We start from the raw sequence: 22,246 nt of genomic DNA on the forward strand, positions 1-22,246 counted from the left end.
AAAATTGTCCATTTAATTTCTGATAAATAGTTCAGAAAAAAAAGGATCATTAGTCATTGCAATTGCATAAATTTCCAAAATGAACACCGTGTGTCTGGTTCCAGTGGTTGTTTCCGGTTAAATTGTTATTAGTGGGCGTCTGAAATTTACGACAGGAAGCACTCATTCTTCTGGCAATCAGTGTGCAATACTAACAATACTTGCAAGTAAGATGCAACTGCAGCCACGACGTTTCCAGTTGCAAAGTTCGCGGCGGTAAAGTTGGGAAACTTTAAGCTTCGCTAACCCGAAGTTTTCTCGTTTGTCTGGAATAAAAGGAAACGCGTTATTGTTGCCCTATTTTTCTTCATTTTATCCCTTCCCAACATCCACCCCGCGTTACATATTGCGTTTTAATGTTATTACATTAACATAACATAAATCCAGTTGTTTTCAGTATACGTAAAATGAATCTCGTACATCTTCCCCTTTGATGAAAATTAATTTCTAACTAAAATTGTTAAAACATTTTGCAGTTTAGATAACTTTGTTAAGAAGTTTACAAAATTTCAGTAAAATCAGTGACATTCTTTCTAGGTCAACCTGTGTTATTCTCGCGTGTAGACAGGGGTGAGCAGAGATTCTTGTTTCTAATTGAATACGGAGTCGAAACAAAGTTAGATAAATGGCTTAAATGGTAATCATGAAGGATGCCCGGCTAAAGTTCAATAAATCCTGAAACAGCAGCATCCGGTGCCCGAGCGAACGATTGCATTGCATCCAAGATACAAGATAAATATTTCCAATCGAAGCTCTCTGTTCTAGATATCTCTAAATACAAAATACCGTCGCGAAAAATCGCGATTGAATTATTTATTGCTTTTGTCTCTCATATTCAGCACGGGATTAAATATTATTTAATTTTATTTCGAATCAATTTCAATTCTTGAAAGGGGCTTTGGGGCTTCAGGAATCTTAATTCGGTCCTGTTCATACTTTGAATATTTATAGTGTTTTGATAAGAAAGAAGAAGAAGAAGAAGGCAGATACTTTGATTGAATTTTATTTAAACCGGTGCTAACGCACTCCTATGGGAAATATTAATACACTGGTATCAGGAAGGCGATGTTGCTTGTAAGTTTCAGTATCACAAATTAAAGCCTTTGCATAATTATTCTAATATTTCTTTGATCTTTGAATATTCATCGTGAGCAGATCAAACTATGATGAGTTTCGCTAGCAGAATAAATAATAAGAGGTATATACCTAGAAATACATTTAACTTACCCCTGTTATTTAACATTCAATGAATTTTAACTAAATCCATAATTTATCGATCAATTTTGTTTATAGAAACAATTTCATTTCCTGATTTTAAATTCTCTTATCATTAAAAAGTTAAATTAATAAAGTAACAGAATCATTGAATGAGAAAATATTTTGACAACTAATCGGTAATTAATTAATTATATCATAATTATGTTACATTGTAATTAAGCTTCCATGAATCATTGGTGTTCTAGAACAAGATACCCCTTTTCGTTAGATAATATAACAGAATGTTTAGATAGCAGTGTGTACTTATTAATAGACTAATCTAACACGAATGCACCTAATGAAAGCTCAGATAACAGAGGATGTACTACCTAAGAGATTCTACCGAATAATCTGCAACTAAACTGCCATCTAATTCAAACACCCAACGATCGTATCGTAACAACAAACCCTAATAACCCTTAGAACACGTTAGGAGAGCCATTATCAGGTTACAATCAGTACTCGAGACTTAGTTACTAATTAACTGATTCGAGAGAAAAAAGTATTAGAAAAATTAATTTTCTGCTATTTGTTTGCATCAAACGATGCTTATGATAAAAAATAAACGATCCAGGTAATAAATAATTATGTAAGGAAAGAAATATACAGATGGTGAATCAAGATGGCAATCTAGGTCCTAATGTTTCCCAGATGTACTATCAGCCGCAATATAATTGGGTCGTAAAAAACAGGGGTAACATTTAAATCCATCTGAGGTGAAGTGCTCGACCATTTGGTGCATGGTCTGCTCGAGAGAGCTCGATAGTTAAATAGAGAGCTGCATCTCTGACGCCACTCAAAGCGTCGCGACGCCAGTTTTAGAGTTATTAGAGTCACTTTAGGGTAGACTAAATGAACGGTTTAGGACTTTTTAACCAGTGGCAAATTTCTTTATTCTCAAAATTAAAAATTTTCTTCAATTTTCCTTGCTAGACAACCTTCTGAAGGGGTTGATGATTTAGAGGGTAGTTGAATTTAAAGAATTAAAGGTGTATCGTAATGGCAACCTAGAAATTAATTCCTGTATTTATTATCAGCACAATAAATTTCATTGTACAGATAATAAATAGCTCGAGAGATTTTTATCTCCCGCGGCATTGAACTTGAGAACTGGTTTAATTAGATAAACGCAACGTATCCATCTATCCTCCTTAATGATTCCCCGTGAAAACATCAGCGTCAAACGCGGCAATTTACGAGGCCATAAACGAGCCGATAAAATCGTGTATAACGTGCACCCGAAACACGAAACGCGGACATTGGAATGAAGACGAGTTGGGCGCAACGGGGAATATCAATTAGGTTATGACGAATAAACTTTTCTAATTACGTGGCCGAGCGCAGCCTTCTGATGGGAGTCCTCGGCCCGCCGACTAATTGCCGGCCTCTGTTTCTGCACCTGTACCCAGGTATCTTGCATCCGAAACTAACCTGCTTTGCATGTTGCATGTTGCACCAAGCGCATCGGACCGGCTAGAAGGAGAAAGAGATATATGTATATAGTGAATAACGACTTGAATGAAGGGAAGGAGTAAGTGAATGAACCGAGATACAAGTAACGTAGTCGGAAACCGAGTGATTCAATGAAACCCGGAGACAATGATAGAACGAGAGAGTAAATGAAACGGTAAATGAAAAGGAGAAAAATTGAGAAAATAAAGAACGAAAGATGAACGACTGTCAGCAAGACGGCTTCATATATTTTTTAATTAATAGTGGGGAAAATCGATATGTTTGCCTCAAAATTAATCTTCCAATGTTGTATTAAAGCTTCTTTTTTTATTTTAAATTGAAGTACACAGGTACAGGTTTATTAATTTTCAGACAGCCGACTATGAAGAGAACCCCAATTTTAATTTAAGCTCGAAGGTATTCGAAGTATTTATAATTTACATTTTTGTAGAAACAAGAAATCTTACAGTATCTTCTTGATCAATTAAGTTTCCAGTAATTCAGGGATCGAATATCCGATAATCAAGGATTTTAATCAACCTGACCCATCCGTAATACGAAATTGTTCGTAATGCAGGATAGCAACGAGTTCATGTAATCAACGTAGCACAGATCTCCCAATGAAATTAAACCCTGCTTTACGATTATGAACGTAGTCGAACGTAATTTCTGCTACGTTACACGTAACGTTGGTGCACATATATAATTTCAACATCGTCGAACCTATCACGTTCAGTCGAAGAACGAAATAAATCGTGTAATTATATTTTGATCCGACGAAAAAGTCGTTGAATAATTATCCATCATTTACCGTGACCCGCGTATCTGTTGTTAACGTAATTAACGTTAGGAAATTCTGGGAATTTTATCGATGAAATTGTTCTTCCGATCGAACATTCTCCGGTACCGGGGGATATCGAACGATTCTCAATTATAAATCGTGCTTGAAACTTTGAAAGCAACGATAAAGCCAATTTCAACGTTTCTGTTCTTCCGGTTTATCCACGGATCATCCATGGCAAGATTAACGATTCCCCGGACGTTATCGTGTATTTTCAAACGGGCGAAATCGATGCAGCCTCTTCGATGGCCACTTTGTTGCTCGTGCAATGCAATCTTGCCGGGACGTTTCACGAGAAAGCATATAATATAAACTGATCGACGGAAGGGATATTAGAGGGAAGGCAACAAAGGGGTGAAGACGATAGAGAGAATATTGAACGAGGAATGGTTAAAGGGTGCTTTAGAATGTTAAACCCAACATAAGGAAGAATTTTTTCTGTTACCAGTGATGATCATGAGAAAGCGATATATTTATTTTTTTAAATATTTTGAATATTTTTATTTGAATACGACACGCTATAATTATAAATCAAAATATTTTATTTTGGATAGTTATTTATTGTTGTTTGAATAAAAATACATAGATTGAAATAGATAAACCATAGAGCATGTCTGGAGGAGTGTAGTCTCTTTGACAGTGTCTCCAGCCATCAGGGACCTAACAGCGTTATCGTAACTCAATATCCCGGAAACATGGCTGGTTCCGTGTGGCGACGTTCGACAGGAAACTGGTACTGGAACAAAAGCGATCTCCCGCGGCAAATAAATAATAAATCGGCGCTCAAAGGGTCGGCAAGTGGAATCGTAGAGAGCGTAAAAGTGATCCAATAAGCAGACTGAGTTATAGTAGACGCGAGGCACACACCTGGTGCGAACGTTTCCCGACACGAGATCCGACGTGACGTACGATCAGAAAGCGATTTAATAAATTTCACACGTTGTCCGATGACAACGTGTCACCTGCACCCATTGCAGCTCGATCGATCGCGCGTGGGATACGGGCAAGATCGAGACTGATCGACCTTTCAAGTTTCTCGTTAATCGTTTCGATCGACTGCCACCCCACTACCCTCCCGGATGTAGCCGAACGAGAGGTCGATTGTCATCCCCCGATCGAGAGAACTTCACGGGTTGATCGTGAAAAAGAGTGCTGTCGTTTCGATATTCATTTCCCTGTCCATGCCCCTTTCTTTTGATCCTTCCGATACTGACAGTAACTCCATTCATGATGGCGAAGCAATTTTTAATAGAGTAGTATTATCTTTTAACCTGAAGCTAAACGTATGATTCTAAAGAAGGTTTTTAGAAAATAAAAATAATATGAAATGTATTAAACTGAAATTCGATTTCTCTCCATGGTTCGTCATCTGAGATTCACGGGAATCCCAATCCCTCTCGAAACAAAATTCGTCCCCGTAATTCCTGGACCAACGCGAAAATCAAATTGTACGGGCTTCTTCGTCGAAAGCTTTATCGACTCGTGGTGTCCAGCGTCCGTGTAACAAATTAAACGGCAAACGAATAGCGCGGGGATGATTTACAAAATGCATTTCCGAGGGTGGTCGGTCTCTCCCCGTCGAAAATTCGCGTATCGGCTCCGTGTTGAATTTATAGCGCGGTATTTTCTAAACCAAGCTGTTGCATTATAGCACAATTTAGCTGGGTATAATTCATCGATGATGACCGAAGGGATTCAAATAGAGCAATGTTTCGTAAAATCAAATTATTCTTTTTTAATATAAGTTTCATTCGAATATCTTCGATAGATGCAACGAATAATTACAAGTCAAGAGAATAAAGAAACGATTTTATTAAAATAACTAAAATAGCTCTCATCTAGTTTCGTGTAGCACAACTGTTTTATAGTCTATCTCGAATCAATGGCCGCTAAAGGCCGTCGAAGAGTAAACCTCCGACGACTTTATTCGAAACTTTATTATCTCTCGTCTTTCTACATTCCGTTATCCTCATCCTCCCGGGTGTTTCTTTCAAAGGCGGAAAACACGAGCCTCCCTGTTTCGAATAAATATCTGAAAAACAGTCGAACCGCGAAGACAATCAAAAAAAGACTCGTGCCCTAGGAAAAGGTAATATCGTTCAATCCCTTTTCGTCAAACATTCCCCGAACCGACCAAAAGGGTTGCATCTACAAGACCTATTCCTTTTTTTTTCTATCAAAGCAAAGTTTCGATTGGATTTCGTTACCAACACTGTCACCCGTTTCACGAACAAGCCGCGAGCTGATTTCGTGAAGAGAGACAAGCACAAAGAAATGGAAGAGAAAGAATTCGTGGTTCCAGGGATAGAAAGAGGATTTTTTACGACGAAAAGCTGGCCCTGTTTAAACTATAGCCCGCATGACTTCGTTAGTCTCATTATCAACAGGATACCCGGCACCCTTTTTCCGTTTCTCCTTTTTCTCGACACGTATATTCAGCTTCGTTACCGCGACTTGATGTTGCACGTCGTTAATTTTCCTTTATTTACTTGTCACCTTTACTCTTTGACAATTGCCACCACGTATTCACAATTTTCAACATTTCTTTCATTTCTTTCTATTTAACACGTTAATAAATTAATTTCAATTCTGAAACACTTTATATTAGGCGTGCAAATTAATTCTGTGCCTTTCCATCGATTAGTTAAAGATTTGATTTTTAAAATAATTTATTAGCAATTTTTACATCTAATATTAATATTCGTTTGAATGTAAAAATGATTCTATTAAATTCTACTAGCCATAGGGGAGGCGAAGAAGTTTCAGAAACATGGCGTTTAAATATTTTATCTAAAAGTTGAAATTTCTTCGAACACGAAGTTCAGGGCAATTCGTTGAAGATTGCACGAACCTCGAAAAAGTTTCCCCCAGCAATCATAGCACCTACGTTGACATAATTGTCTTCCTGAGAGATTTTCTCGGAGAAATTGCTAAGTCGGAGCATACAGGGAAGTTAATAGTGATTCTTCGTACAGTTTCCGGAATTTCGGATGTTCCCCCCTCTACTCTCGTGTCTTGCTTAATTACTGAAACTTACTGTCGGCAAGTTTGTGATCACCGGTTGTCAACGAAAGAAATTGAAATTAATTTTCCAACTCGCAGAAAGCAAAATAACGACAACCCGTGTCGCGAGCGATCACGGAAAGAACGTTTAACAATAAGTTTGTTAATAACAGAAATGGAATGCAATAACGTAAAAGTTGAATGGAAAAAGAAAAGGAAAAGAAAAAAGTTAACTGTTACGGGAGATAGGAGGATAATAAGGAAGCTAACGAACTTAGCCGGAGCGTCGTTAAGACGACGTTCCGCTATTAAAATCCCATCACTGACGCTAAGGATATTTTTAAGAAAAGCGATGGTCCTCTTTCCATTCTTTTTTGCTCTCCTCTCGGAACGTCGCAGGGCAAGCTGGTGAAATTTTCAACGCATACCGCGACGATTCTTCGTGTTCGTTCTCGCCTCTTTTTTAATTGATGAGGTTGCGCGAATAATGATTACACGGTAGCCCGGAGGATACGCTCAAAGTAGATAATAATAGGGAGTGAAATTTCAAGGTACTTGTATCAGGGAAAATAATTACGCTAACTTTATCGCTTGTTAGAGTATCCCTTATTTCACTGCATCTTTGAAACACAATACCGACAGCAATTTTTATTATCGAAATTTGGAATTTTTTCAATTAACGAATAGGTCGATGATTTTGAAAGTAAATACCGAAATTTTATTTGAAATTAATAAACGCATCTTTTCTTTGTTCGACAAATAATTATTTATGAATGGGGGAACACCGAAGGCAGGGACAACAGATCAAAAGCAAAGGGAGGTAGTTGAAAAACAATCAGAAAAGCAAGGTAACCGAGGCGAGTCGTTTAAAAGAGAAAGAAAACACAAAGGAAGTTTTTAAAAGAGCAGGCAAATACAGAGGAGATCGTTCAGAAAGGTGCACGGATCTCCGTTGAAAACATTCGACAAAAAGGAGAGGCGAGCTATGGAGTCGGAAAGATGGAAAAACTATAGGTAAAGGCGGGATAGGGAATAAGGGTGGAGCATGTGCGGGTGGATAAGAAAGAGGTGGAGAGGAAAATAAATTGCGTCCAGCATCTGGTGATAACTGGAAAAGTTATCGCACGTGCCGCCTCCGCTTCGTTCGGAGCCACGTACTCGCCGAATTCTTCAGTTCCACCAACTTTTCTGCTGTCCGTCCGGTTGACACTGGTCATAGGGGTGCCGAGGGTGGCTCGAGTACCAGACAAATCTTCCTCTTTGCACGGTGAAAAAGTATGGGTACAGGAGAGTCGTCCGTTCGTGATTTCAGCCGGAGTAAGATTCACTTTGGAAGACTGTTTTGGAGAAGAACTTGTACCGGATGATCCATGAGATTTGGGTAGATCTTTGTGGGGATTGTTGGTACAAGAAGTTATATAAAAGAAATCCTTAAAATTATTTTACATTTTAAGGGGATCAAATTACTTTTTTTTAAATTTATTTTGAAGAAGATAACAATCTGTTAACACTTTAATTTATACAAGAATATTAACCTAAGGTTAAAATTGGGACTCTCTCCATGGTTCGTTATCCGAGGGTTAAAGCAAAAGATTTATTCTTTTGCAAGGAATTACTATTGTTCTTTTTTGAAAGGAATTTAGAGATACATTATTTTCAAGTCCATGCTTGCTTTAAAATATTCAGCATTGTTCCTGAAGTTGTGCTTTAAGAGGAGCTTAATATTCTCTATGAGCGAAACACGGATCGAAGCTCGGTAAAGAGGGTTAATCTTTTTCGAGTAGAGTTCGTCGAGTTGGTATAAGACATGGTATATCGTATTATCTTCAAAAATTAAATATAAAACAGAAAGCTGTACTATTAGATGTAGAGGTAGAAAAAATTTTTATCTACGATTCTTTGGTGCTTGATTCGACCAGTTGGAGTTACTCGATCGAACCTGTGATCAAAGTGACGATTTAAATTTCTCCTTTCTTCTTTTCTCCATCTTCTACTTTTTGTACGTTGAAGAGAAGCGGTAAAGTATGGGGGATTGGTGAACTCCCTTTTCTGTTCAGAGAAGACTCTATTCTCGTGGAAACTTGGTATTTTTTTATATCTCTAGATTGCAGAAAGTTGTCGGTATCGAGAGAAATGATTTATGAATTTGGTCCTTTTCTTTCGACGAGAATGTTTCCTCTTTTTTGGACGGGAAGGAGGGCATTAAGCGTAGGCGAGTACAGCTGCGAAGATGAATGAAAGTTTAGGGGAAGTTCGAAGTGTTGAGGGTAATGGATAAGCGACGGATTAATGAATCGACTGCTTGGAAGCTTCATTATATGGCAGCTTGGAGAAAATTGAATCATATTTTGACGTAAAAACGAAGCTCCATCATAAAGATTTTCCATAGGCTTCGACGTTCATCTGGAAAAATATTTTCTGAAGCTTACTTTTAATCCTGTGCCATCATCTTTGAGAATCGACATTTCTATCATGAGACTGCTTTTTCTCGTCAATATTTTAATAATGATATTAAAAATATTTATTGTAGTATTATAATGGGAAATTTAATTTAAATATGCCATTGATATTTTACACAGTAATAATTGTTTAATTTTATTTGTTTCAGGTAAGTTGGAAACTTCACCTGACCATTTTTAATTACCTACCATCATTCTTAATTACCACGTAAGTTAATTTTCCATTTTTATAAAAAGACACTTACTTTCACTTCTACCATAAAAATCAAAAATTTCCTTCATATAATATTTAAAACACCACAGGAAGGTTAAAATTAGAAACACCATTCTATATTTTTTATTTCACCAAATTTTGATCGATTACTTTCTAACAAGTTTGAACGCGACAACCCCAGTTTCCTCTATTAAACGTCGTAACCTTTTATTCGCCCCTTATAGAAAAAAGTCACAGGGGCCACAATTCACTGGCGAAAAAAGCCACAAACCCCGTGGTTCGCTGGGTTCGTTTCGTCTACCGGCGACTAAATAAATTTGGGGGTTGGCCATTTTAAACGTCGTGAAACGGAGACTCGTATTAGTGAACAAAAGTCCTGAACGTCAAATAAACTTTCCAAGCGATAGATAAACCAGTGAATCTCATAAATTCAATGATCCTAAAACCATAAAATAATTATTGATATCTGACAGGGAATTGTGCTCCTTTTACGATCAGACAGTTCTTTCTTCCCTATGTTGATCAACTGAGATTTTTATCGACATTCTATTTTCTTTTCCATTTCCAAAAAGATTTCATTTAAATTATGAATTTTATTATTTTTCAAACGATATGAAAATAAGAATCACCTGAGTATTTTCCAACCCCCATGCATTTTAGGGGACGAAATAACCGTGGAAAAAGAAAAGATTCTACTATCCCTCTGACCCACGTATACCGAAGCTTACATCCCTTTCCATTCGTCTCCATTGCAACCGGATATCGGAGTTCGGACTGGACTTCGGACCGCTTCGAAATCGGAAATATTCATATTGACCCTTGAACTTTATTCCTAAGGGAGCATGGTTCTCGTGGCCCGTGGGGCTCTTGTTCATAAATTCCACGGGATACGACGTAGGTCGTCGGGCAAACGGTGAAATTCTTTCGAGCAATTGTGTGACAAAGCCGTTCTCTTGTTCTCCGTTATATTGCCTGTATTTTACACACCACATACAGCACCGTTCATAAATATCTGAAGAGTTTCCTATTTCTAGGAGAATTGAAGTCTTATCGTAGAAAGTGGGGTTTGGAATAATATTAGAGTTTCGTGTATCAGATAAAGAATTTCCTTATTTTTATTCAGTTCATATTTTATTTAAAATTAGGAAAAAGCAATTGGAAATATTCACAAGGGTCTTTTGATAGAATTGTGATGAAAATAATTTAGTATACTGGTGGGCAGACCATTACGATTAATTTAAATAATAATATTTAAATTTTTGTAAATTTGTAAAGGAGGAAAAAATCAATTTCTCTAAAATGTTCCCCCTAATATTTTACAATTCTAAAATTTCATACATTTCCAAAATTTTGTGAGATCTGGTCCACCCCCGAAAAGATCCTAGTTACACCAATGATGGGGAAACGAAGGTGTTATTTGTGACGTCACTGTAATGATCCCATTATCGATAGTGATCAAGAATCAACGAGGCTTGTAGGTTGCAAACAAGTAGAAATTTTTCACTAATGACGCAAACGAAAAGGTCCATTGACTCTTTTCACATCGCCTGTCTCTCCATTTCCATTCTTAAGAGACCTCGTAAGAAAGCTCTCAAGATTATGGGACACATTTTATTTTTTCAAGGCTCTCAACAGCCTTTTCCCGGACAGGATTTTAGTTTTCGCGGTTTCACTTGGGATAATTCTCGCGTTCCTAGCGATTGATGCGCTCGAGCAGCTTTTTCTCTCTTTCTCTCTTAAAAGGTGCACCCTTTTTACCAACTTTCCCCGACCTTCTTTGTTTTCCTTGTCGGCAAAAAGCCTCTCAGCGGTATGAAACTGACTTTTTCCCCGGATGGGCACGCATTAATTTTCCTACCACCGACGGGATGCCGATCTAGCCGTCGATGGGGCTAACATTTTTTCATGTCACAGATGTATGAGGAAATTTGTTACCCTCCCTTTGGTACATGGTCGCCTGTTTTTCTGCTGAGAAATCTAGCAGTGCTTTGTCCCTTTAGTCAATTCGTAAAATTTCAATTTTTTCACAAACACGACAATTTTCAATTTTCTGAAAAACTTTATTTCATCAATTTCATAAGTATCAATTCATTAACCCTTAAAAGTGTAGCCTGAATTAATTGTGACCCAAATACAAAGCATATACATGGATATTAAAATTGAGCTTCTCTCCATGGTCCGCCGTCGAAAGGTTAACGAAATACAATTTGTCCGCATAGAATTTTTAATGTAATTATTCAGGGAGAGCAAATAATCATTGACCTATTTCCCAAATACCGTATACACTACGTCGTAGAATTTTACAAGAAGCCAGATTCTTTTCATAAACACCGCGCACGGTGCTTTCCGGTGCTTCTTATCGTGGCCGGACGAGCGCAATATGACGAGCTTTTTTTTTTTCTTCTCCCAGAGACACCCAGCCTCGGTATCTGATGCTTCGAGGACGTCGTACAGGTTATGAAGCATCGGGTCCCGGGGATCTCTTCTTTTATGTTCCTCGGCCCGTGATATCGAGTGACATAATTCATGGTAAACAAACGGTTTCCTCGGAGCTTGACACGCGGCGAAAGCTCCATTGTGCGTGTTCCCCTCTCGTACTGTTCCGGTTCTTTTTCAGCCGGCGCGACGCGGAAAAAAGCTTCTCTCTGTCTTGGAATTGAAAGCTTTCTCCCTTTCTCTGTAAGTAACTAGAAAACACGGTTTAATTTCGGTCCCCGTGGAACGTTCCGGTCATTAAGCGAGGTGATACCCGACGTACAAGCACTTTTTCCAACCTGTACACGTAGAAAACTCTATTGACTTTTTTGCACACCCTCTATTTACCCCTTCCGACTCTCTCTCGCATCCCCGGCTACGTTTCCGATTTCTGTCTACTTACCCCTGTCTGCATTGTTTCTCCTTCTTCTACTTACATTCCCCTCCGGTTTGCTGTTTTTCTTCCCTCTTGTATTCTGAGGTGATTACTTTCTTTTCACAGACAAGCTTCATACTTTAATAATTGAAGAATCGAATCTTGCGCAGGACTGGGTTAGGATTTATGAGGAATTTTTATTATTATCATACTGCAGATTTTTAGGCAATTATAACTTAAGTTTAAACATAAATTTATAACTTAAATTTTTCTTTTAAAGTGTATCTTCTTAGCTATCGTACGAGTTACTATTATCGGTTTTCTTCAACGAGAAAGACCCAGTTCGTTCAACTGTACTGAGAGTCGAATGACGAGGTAAAAGTTGAAGAGATGATGCGTTCTTGTTGAAATTTTTACGAGCGTCGAGGCGCAAGATTCGCGAAGGACAAACGTTTTTCGTCAGAAGCACCATTCATCTCGCGCTTTGCTTTCGCTCTCTTCTTTCTCCACGATCTTCATGGCGAGCTGTATCTACCTTGTGAAAAAAGCTGACCCGGTTACGGACTCTTTCGTCACCTGCCTTTCAAACGGGACCATTTCATACACTTACTACTTTCTGTTAACATGTTTCAGTCGAATGCGAATGGTATGGAAATTTTGTCGCCTCGAATGATATTTAACACTTTGCATTCATGATAAATCTCATCAAGGATGTAATTAATTATTTCCACGTTTGTCCTTTCATTTGAATTTAATTTCTTAAAGTACTGTAAGCTTAGGGTTTTATATTCTGAGGAACGCTAGTTTGAGTCATTGTGAAAGAAAAATTCATATGAATTTCATTTGAATTTAATTTCTCAAAGTACTGTAAGCTTAGAGTTTTATATTCTGAGGAACGCTAGTTTGAGTCATTGTGAAAGAAAAATTCATATGAATTTCATTTAATTTTCTTTTCCATTCTATTTCATTTTCTTTTCATTCTAAATTCTTCTGCAAATAGAAGTAAGACAAAGGAGGAACAGCATGAAGTTCGATCTATTTTTGATGGTAGACTGACTGTTCCGGGTAAATTGACAGTTTCGGCCACGGTGGCCGCCAGTTCTGAATAGTTCTCCGCGCAAAACCGCAGAACGAATACCGGCACGGTTACGATCGCTGCATCAGTTCCCTAGAAATGTACTTCCGGCACGTCCTTCCGGTTAATCGGACAGTTTCGGAATTCGTTCCAAATAGTTGTCGAAGAGTTTCGCGGGTCACGACGCCGGCCAACCGAGGATTTTCCAAAATTCGAACAGCCGAAAATCTCAATGTGTAATTCTCGCAAAGTTTATTCGATTACCTGCTAAATAATATCCTTAGTTTATAATTTTTTCAAATTTTATTTATACATTTACATTGAGAATTCAATGAAGTATACAAAGTAGATTTAAAATTGGGGCTCTCTCCCTGGTCCGCTATCCGAGGGTTAATCTAACAAAACATAAAATTGAATTATATCTGAATTGTTTTGTCAATTTCACATAGAAATCAATTGCAGATAAATGAATCAACGCCAAAAGTGTATAGAAATAAATCGATCCAATATTCCCTTTCAATTACAGTTTCATTGATTATAATTTCTACGACAGAAGTTTTATTCCCATTAGAAAATGTTCAATCAGAGCCGTGTTTCCCGATTGGTATGTATTCCATATCGAAATTATCGTGTTTCACAATACTTGGCGGATCGTACAGCTTCCGTCGAACGTTAAATACACAAAATTGGAATCGAGGTTTATCGATGTTAATAGGGGAACGAGGAGGAACAGGAATCGCGGCTAATTAAAAACGACACGCTGATCGAGAAAATATTTATGCGCCGTTATGCATCACGAACTTAGCCGTCCGTTTGCAATTTTCATCTCTCGCCATTTCACCACTCCCGTTCGTTCGTTCGATTGAAGCTTCAATAAAAAAAAAAATCAAAAAAAAAAAAAAAATGAATCTTCAGGGACTAGTAAACATAACACTTACTCGTTTCACGATGGATTATCGGTTTAATTGTTCAAAACACACTTCCATTGTGGACTCCGGTTCAGTGCTCTTTCCATTTCCAATTTCTATTCAACCGGAAATTCCCTTTTTTATCTTTCAAATAAATGCTCAAAAGGATTCTTTATAAATTGCATCGTTTACTGTATTCTTCTATTGACACATGTATTTTTATAATTTTCTTTTTATAATAGTCTTATAGACGTATCACCATCTGTAGTTTATAATTGTATAATTTGTGCAATTTAATAGTCACCGTATTACGACAGTATTATTCACAGTTATTTCCCTCGTGATTGCCTCGTTTCAGGCTACTTCACTTGTTCCGCTCAAGATCGCTCTATTTAAGATTCCTTTACTTCCGGTCCATTAATTTACGACTCATCTTCCCGCCATGATTTGGGCTTTTATTGCGCTATTATTCTTTGGTCGAATCTCGATTGCTCTATTTTAAGATAACTTCGTTGGCGGTGGCATCACTTTCGTTTCATTTAATCATATCATTCTCACGTACGTTTATCTCATACTACTTAGGATTTCTCTCGTTGGATTAATTTATTCGACGATATATTATGATAGATGTGGTTTTTGATAGAAACATGTCTAATTTATCGAATAGAAATGATGTATAAATTGGCTGTTATGATAACACGTTAAGCTAGTTAAATTCTGTGGTAAGTACACGCTCTCAAAGGACCCAGGGGTCTCTCGAAAGCTGCTCCTCTTCCAAGTTCTCTCTGAATACGTTCTCTCGACTCTGGACACGCCAATTCTCTGACCTCTCACGAAATACTCACGAAACTCCGAACTCTGTTACAACTTTGACTAAAACGTTGATCCACACCCCTTTTATGAACGTTTGCTCTTCATTTCCTATTATTCGTCCAGAGAATCACTCGCATCGTCACTAAAGATAACTTTATTCAAATTGTTTACGAACCTTAAAAGTTTATTGTTAATTTCATTCAGCCAAAATTATCGAAGATATATTTTTTAAAATAAAAAAGAATCCTTTAAAAAATGTTAATAGATTTCCTTTTAAAAAAATTCCCAACCATGCACGTTCTTCTGATTCTTCTGAAAAGCATTCAATTACTATTGCATTCTTTTCAATCAATTAAAGAAAGAATTTCAATACTAGTTTCCAAAAAATTCAAAAATAAATCCTTGATCTGCGAAAACCTGTTACATGTACCTGGTAACCGGTAACTGGCGTCAGTAGATCTGCACTATTATTTACTAGTCTCTATAGATCGACAACTAATCCCTTGAGAAAAAGCACTGGTGTCATTAAAATCAACTATCGTACCATAAAACCAATTACCATCATTTAATTTCTTGTCAGGTGTACAAGGAAGTAGTTACGGGAAGAATTTTCCAAGAAATTATGTTGGAAATAGAAAAAGGAAAACGCGTATCGGTACTCGGGTTGAACGATTAGTCGAGTATGAAATTAGCATCGAGGCGACGCGTGAAATCTGTATCGACGCCGTCCTATCTACTCGTTCCAGATCTAATTTGAATTTACGTGAGGTGTAAATTAAACGGAGGCTCGAGGATTTTTGCCTCGAACCGATAACAGCCAGCGGAAATTTCATAGATTTCGATCTGACGTACTAATTAGCTGGTAATTGGCTGAGGCATCGTCACTTATTTATAGGTCGTTTTGGGATTTTAATAGTGGTGATTAATCTGAATTTTCATATAGGATGATAGGCATCGAGAGGGTGAGGATTTATTGGCCTTCTTTTAGAAGGTTTTATAAGGTGTTAAAACTGTGATTTAATGCAGTAATTAAGTGCTATTATAATCTTCCAAATTTTCAAGCATATTTTTTCTATCTTCAAGAATTAAAAATTCCTATAAAAATAATTTCCGTTTCCAAATAAAATTATTTTTGCGAGCATCTTAATTTTGGGAGGGGTAGATTACTCCCACACTCTTCCTCCAAATCCACCCTTATTGAGCACCGGATTTAAACAAACTTTTATAACACGCGACTTTCTGGAATGTTATCATAATTTACAAACAATTTCATCTTCTCCCAACCACTTTGGTAATCTACATATCTGCCTATTTGTTTCCGGTGCTCTTTTTGTCCTCTCTCTATTCACTGTTTCTTCCGCTGGAGAGCGTTATGGGAAAAGCGGCCAGACAGTGGAAACGAAATTGCCTGCAACTCATGACAACTTGCTGGGTTAGTATAGCCCTCTAGCGCGATAAAATGTTATACCGAATGCGGCAAGCGTAATTCCGGATTTCATAGTTTCTCTCTCTATAGCTGTGTATGCGCGTACCATGTTCATGCATCATTTTAGAGAGTGCATTTTTGGGAGATTCCAAAGCTTTAATGGGCACCAGCTTTCGGCTATGATGGATGCTGATATCCACAAGTGATGAAACGCTGATGCATGGTAGATCCTCTAATAATTATTGCCGTCTTAACGCGTTTTAAATTACCCCTCGAAGAATATATTGGAGGATAAAAATTCTTTTGAAGCAAGAATATATTTTGCTCTTTATACTTTCAGATGATGTAACATGGATTCTACTTGTAAAATTATGCAAATTATTCTTGAACAGTTACGTGCTATGAATTGGAATTTTTAATATAAAGATTGAACTTTTATTGTTTAATGGAGTATTCAAATTGGGGCTCTCTCCATGGTCCGCCGTTTGAGGATTAGGACAAGGATGAATATGTTTAATTTACAACTGATTCTTTATTTTATTTTATTTGATTTCCTTTAATTTACCTTACCTTAATGTAAATACGCTTCCTCAAGAGATTATCGTTCAACTTTAAATATTAAACTATAAATTCTGCTCGTCTCCCTGTGCCGTGTAAGCCATTTGAACGTAAGAGGAAAATCGAGTTGAGCACATGTTTACAGGGACTTTTCCCGTTATTTTTCCGTACCAAAGCCAGCCGCTGTCTGTTCAGTCGCGTTAGAAAGCTAGTCCCCTTGTTTCTCGCTAGTAGGTATAATCTTATCAAAATCCGCGGCACGTGGATTCGTAAAAAAAGAAAGAGCCGGGACGAGCGCGAGACAGGGCTTCGGAGGGCGGAAACCTACATATTTCAAGCGGAGCACAGCAGAGAGCTTTTCCGTTAGTTAAGATCACAGAGTTGACTGTAGGATTAACGAGAGGTCCGTTGCTGCTTTCGAGTCTCGCGAAAGCTGAACAAGCACGTTAATCCGACGGATGTGCTCGTCTCTGAATGTATCGACTGGTGCGATGCTCGACTTCTGGAGACTTTAATGCGCGATAACGAATGATCTTTCCCTTTAACCTGGCAAATCTATGAAACTAGAAAGTCCTAGCTAATTTTTTATCAGCTTTACTGCTTACTTTAATCTTATGGTATCTGTAGATATCTTTTTTTTTTTAATTGTTTAAAAAAATTGTTGGTTGTGTGATTGAAAATTCTATAATTTTCATTTGACTTTGAGTAATATAATACTAATAGCTTCAGCATTTTAATTACATTTACCTGACACTAAATTTATTCAATCCCTTCACCCTTCTCCAGAATTACCATTCAATCAACGAAAAGTGGCCGCAATAAATCCTCCGTCGCCCGAAGTCACTGACAAGAAAACAAGACTACAGAAAGCATATTTCCCATCACGGTCGTGTAATTGCATCTCTGATGGTCTCATCAATTACCGCCATTCAATCTAAGCGTCATCGAGAGTGGATAGGTACTCGTATCGTTTCCATCGATAAATTAAAAGCAGCGGAACGTTGTTGCTGGCTTTCTAATCGCGCAATAAGGAGCACGGTATCGGGCGAATTAGGATAATAAAGCGGATAGCCTGTGGACAGTCGATCGGTAATTACACGGGACAGGGTAATTTCCGAATGAGCGAGAAACGCGGCGAGTTTCGAGAGCGTTTAACGCCGGTACGAGCTTATGAATTACAGAGCGGGCCCGGGTTTATCCAGGATTTTCGTTGTGCTCGTTAACGATCATCGATAGCGCGTAGGTAGATCGATCGATTTGCGCGTCGAGGCTCGCATAAAAATCGTCGAGAGTGGCACCCTCCTAACCGGGTGAACAACTTTATTTCACCCATAAAATGCACCGTTTAATTAAGTGCTGCGTCGAAGTTGCCTCGACCGAGGCTGGTTTACATTTAATCCGGACGGTCCTTGTAATTTAGAACCCGTCGACCGATGAAAACTGGCTGAAAGTTGCGTTGGAAAATGCGTTATCGTCGGTCCGAGCTATTGTCCCGTTGTTCGACACGCGAACAAGAGTTGCTCCAGTTTACGTGGAATATTAACTGTTCCTATATGTTGCAACTTGTTCGCACCATGGAGAACTGAAAATGAATGGATGAGGAAAAATGGAGACTTTTAGTAGGACTTTACAATTGGTACTTTGGTATTTTACAATTGTTATTAATATTATTCAAAATTCATTTTTCTAATACTTTTACTCAAGGCCCAATCACTGGGATTGCCATAGCTCTTAAGATATTAACCTCCCATGGAGAGATCCACAATTTTAATTTTAATTTGTATTTCATATTACTTTCATTTTCTGAATTTTACGCCGTTCTTTTGAAAATTATTCTGGATGAGCAACGAATTGTAGATTCATATGGGAGTCGATTAGAGGGAGAAAGCATCAGAATTCGAGCAGGAAGTGAATATTTTCGGGAGCATGCAAGAGTTACAGTTGCAATGCAAACAATCATCGAATCCCTCGAACGCAGCTTAATCCGGAGTAATCCTCGATTCCGGTCACGCGACCTGTTCCCCGGCATAAAATACTATCGTGCGTTGTAATTCACGCGAACGAGATAGTTGTAAGGTTCCAGCATGGCAGATTAGAAAATATAAATCGCTGGTCCTTGCCTTGGAACGTACTGCTCTCTCTCTTCATTTCGTTTCGCCCGACGCTTGAACGTATTTCGAGGCCCCAAGCCAGATAAGAATTTCGTGCAGATGCAATCCACTATTCCTCCCTCCTTTTTTCTTCTTTTCTTTTATCTTTCTTTCCTCCACACCAACGAGATTAAACCTGGAAAATAAGGGATGATACGTTACGCGTACGTAAGGTCTTACTTTCTCGGGCAATCAAATTTTTACTATTGTTATCCATGCATCGAAGGTGTTCATTAAATTTTCAGGGAATTTTGTCAAATTTATCGTCCGTTTTTATATTTCTATTTTATTACAACTTCTAACCGAATCGTAGAAATATGCTACCTGATTTTGCTCCACTTCCGAAACAACTCTTCTCGAACTCGGAATACTTTTATGCGAACGAGACAATTTTTTCGAAAAATTTCGAACCTCTAGTCGTTGGTTGAAAAATATCGAAATACTCTAGAGTTGGTCGAAGGAGCACGTTATCGTCGAGCGTGCAAAACGGTATCGCGAATCGCGTACGATCCGCTCTTGACGGAATTTCAATGAGCAACCGAACGAAAGCGTCGAGGAGGAAAAAAAGAGGAGAAAGAAGGAAACGAAGCTTTCCGTTCGAACGGGGGTTGCGCTGCTCGAGAGGCGCACAATGCTCGATAAGAAGGTCGGGTTCGATGAAAATGCATTGCCTGGCCGCACGAAAACGCTCCTTAATTCTTGAGTGGCCTCGTGTCACGTCGCGGCTGCTGCAAAACGAAAACTCGACGGGTAGCTGCATCGAATACGGGATAAAAAGGGGGTGGAACGGGAGGATAAGTTCGCGAACGGGGGTGGAACGAGCGAGGGTGCGTTTAAACGTACGATAGCGTGTCACAGCCAAGCGATAATTAGGGTTTTTCTAGCTTTTTCTTCCCTTTGACATCTGCTGGGACGCGTCTGCTTTCCCTTTTTTTTCCGGCCGACGTCCATGCTTTTTCCTCGCGCTACAGCCGGGAAAAGGGAAATGAAAATTCTTGACGACGAGCGTCAGGAAAAAAGATGTCCACTTTGACACAGTTTCGAAACTGACAGAAGGCTTTTTGTGCTTTTTTTTAAATGTGGAATGAATAGGGAGGGTTATTTGTTTAAGAGGAGCATAAAAAGGATGTAAAATTGGGGTACATGGTGCTTTTTAAATTAATGGTATAATTTAATTTAGGTTGGATGCAATATATATTAAAATAAACAAAATATAATAATACAAATAATATATTTACAATTCATACAAGATGCTATAAAATAATCATTACTAATTTTCGTTATTAACATTCCATTAAGGGCTAATAAAGAATTTTAAAAAATCATAGTTTAATAATATATAATTATAAATTTACTGACAATTGTAATTATTCAATAATTCCATAACAAATTTTAAATTCTCAGAAATAACTCCTGTCTATTCAAACAATACGATTACCCACTGACAAAGTAAATAAATAATCCACAAAAGTGTGGAATCGATAAGCGGAAACCGCAGGATTTCACCGGGAGCAGACAGGAGTTTCGTTTCGGACGAACGCCTGTTTGCGAAAGCGTTTCTCATCCCCTAACCGCCTTCCCCTGGAACCTTTTCTCGACTGTTCCCGTAAATAACCGAGGCGGTGGCATTTCCATGCGTTACAGCGTTGAAAATCCAACGGAAACGCGAAGTCGCAGGTTCCTTTTGCGCTCGTTCGACCATTGAAATACGTGTTTCGTAGAGGATTTACCACGCCCATTGATACGAGCGACCGACAAAACCAGCCGGCACTGTTTACGCGGTCGTGCCAACACGGAGAATGTTTTTGTTGTCTATCCAGCTAACCTCGGCGCCGTAGATCAACGTTGCCCTCGGATCGTGTATCGGACAGGTTAGTCTCGCTTTGGTTTCCGTCGCGACAGCCTCGTTAAAGCGGCTTGCCGTCGCGAGAATACGCGTTTCAAACCGCACCACGTTTTTCCGCTGGAAAACGTTTGAGAGCTTCGAACCGTGCGCGACTTTGTGCCTCTTTTGCAATTTTATTTTCACCCGTTCTTTATGGTGTTCTGTGTGTGGTGCCGGAATAAAACAGCGAGACGACAGAAGTGGCTGCTACAGGAGTAGATCCTGGGAGCAAAGGTTAGGAAATCAATATTACATATTTCGATAATTATCTTTTCAAGATATTTCGATGCCATATTGACTTGTAGCCTGTTGTCATCGAATGGAGTCGACAGAATTTAAAAAAGGCAATAATTTTCGGGCCCCTGAAGAAAAGTTGAACCAAAAAATATAATATAATGCGTTTCTCAACCCTCGAACAGCGGACCATGGAGAGAGCTCCAATTTTGATTTAATTCTATATCTCATATTATTACCTTTTGTTTAAGAATTATACATATATTTAACTTTAGTGATCAATAATTGTATACTTTAACCTACACGTCTCTCATAAATAAGTTAATCAAAAACGCTGGTACTCGAAAGAAAAAAAAAAGGGGAAAATACAACATACAGAGGGAAAGCTGAGAATCATATTCGAAACAATAATCTGGTCGATGAAAGGCTCGGAAACAATTGTTCGAATACCAGCGTAGCCATCAGAAATATAAACAAAGGAAGTTACAGAACACCTAAAGCAATAGAAACGTATGAACAGTCAACGAGTTCGTTAACGTTCGTCGAATTGTGAGAGTATCGTTGAAAAAGTTTGTTGATCGATCGAAAGGGTTCTCGAGGGGGGGTCGCAAAACGAGCCGAATGAATAGAGTTTCTGTCGACGAAAGGTCCTTAAATCTCGAGGCAAGCTACGGGAAATCGTAGCGAACGCTTTATTAAATCAGACACACAGTTACGGTACTGTAAGTAGGCTGGTAGAAGCGTGCCGTTGACGCAACGAGACTAATTACGACGGATATGTGCTCGAGCTCTTGCCGGATACTTGCAGCTTTGCAACACCGTTTCATGATTCTCTCTCTCTTTCTCTCTCGGGGTATAGGCTGTTTTCGCTATAATTCGACAGAGAGTTTTCAGAGAATAAGAGAAAGAGAATTTACTAGATGTGTGTGTTTATGTGTTTTTCGACTTTGTGCCAGAGACACGTTCGTCTGAGATGTCTCGCATGAAGAAGAAAAAAGAAAGAAGAACGTGTTATTACGCTTAGAATGGCTCGTGGTTATTAACACGCTACCTCTGTTACTTAAAATTACTTAGGGCTTCA

The 22,246-nt window shown here is 38.4% G+C and overlaps 1 protein-coding gene across 6 annotated transcripts in view; it reads left to right on the forward strand.

The window, feature by feature from the left end:
- The window catches only part of LOC117603119 (nephrin), a 278,717-nt gene that overhangs the window by 153,517 nt on the left and 102,954 nt on the right, over positions 1 to 22,246 (forward strand). Inside the window, exon 1 of one of the 6 annotated variants that reach the window (XM_034321930.2) lies at positions 20,994 to 21,165. The exons of the other annotated variants lie outside the window; for them this stretch is intronic. The gene's annotated coding sequence lies outside the window, so the exon portion shown is untranslated. Of the gene's footprint in view, positions 1 to 20,993; positions 21,166 to 22,246 lie in introns of those variants that run through there. 6 annotated transcript variants of the gene reach the window in all.

Source organism: Osmia lignaria, chromosome 12, assembly GCF_051020975.1.
Source record: "Osmia lignaria lignaria isolate PbOS001 chromosome 12, iyOsmLign1, whole genome shotgun sequence".
NCBI classification, from domain to species: Eukaryota; Metazoa; Arthropoda; class Insecta; order Hymenoptera; family Megachilidae; genus Osmia; species Osmia lignaria.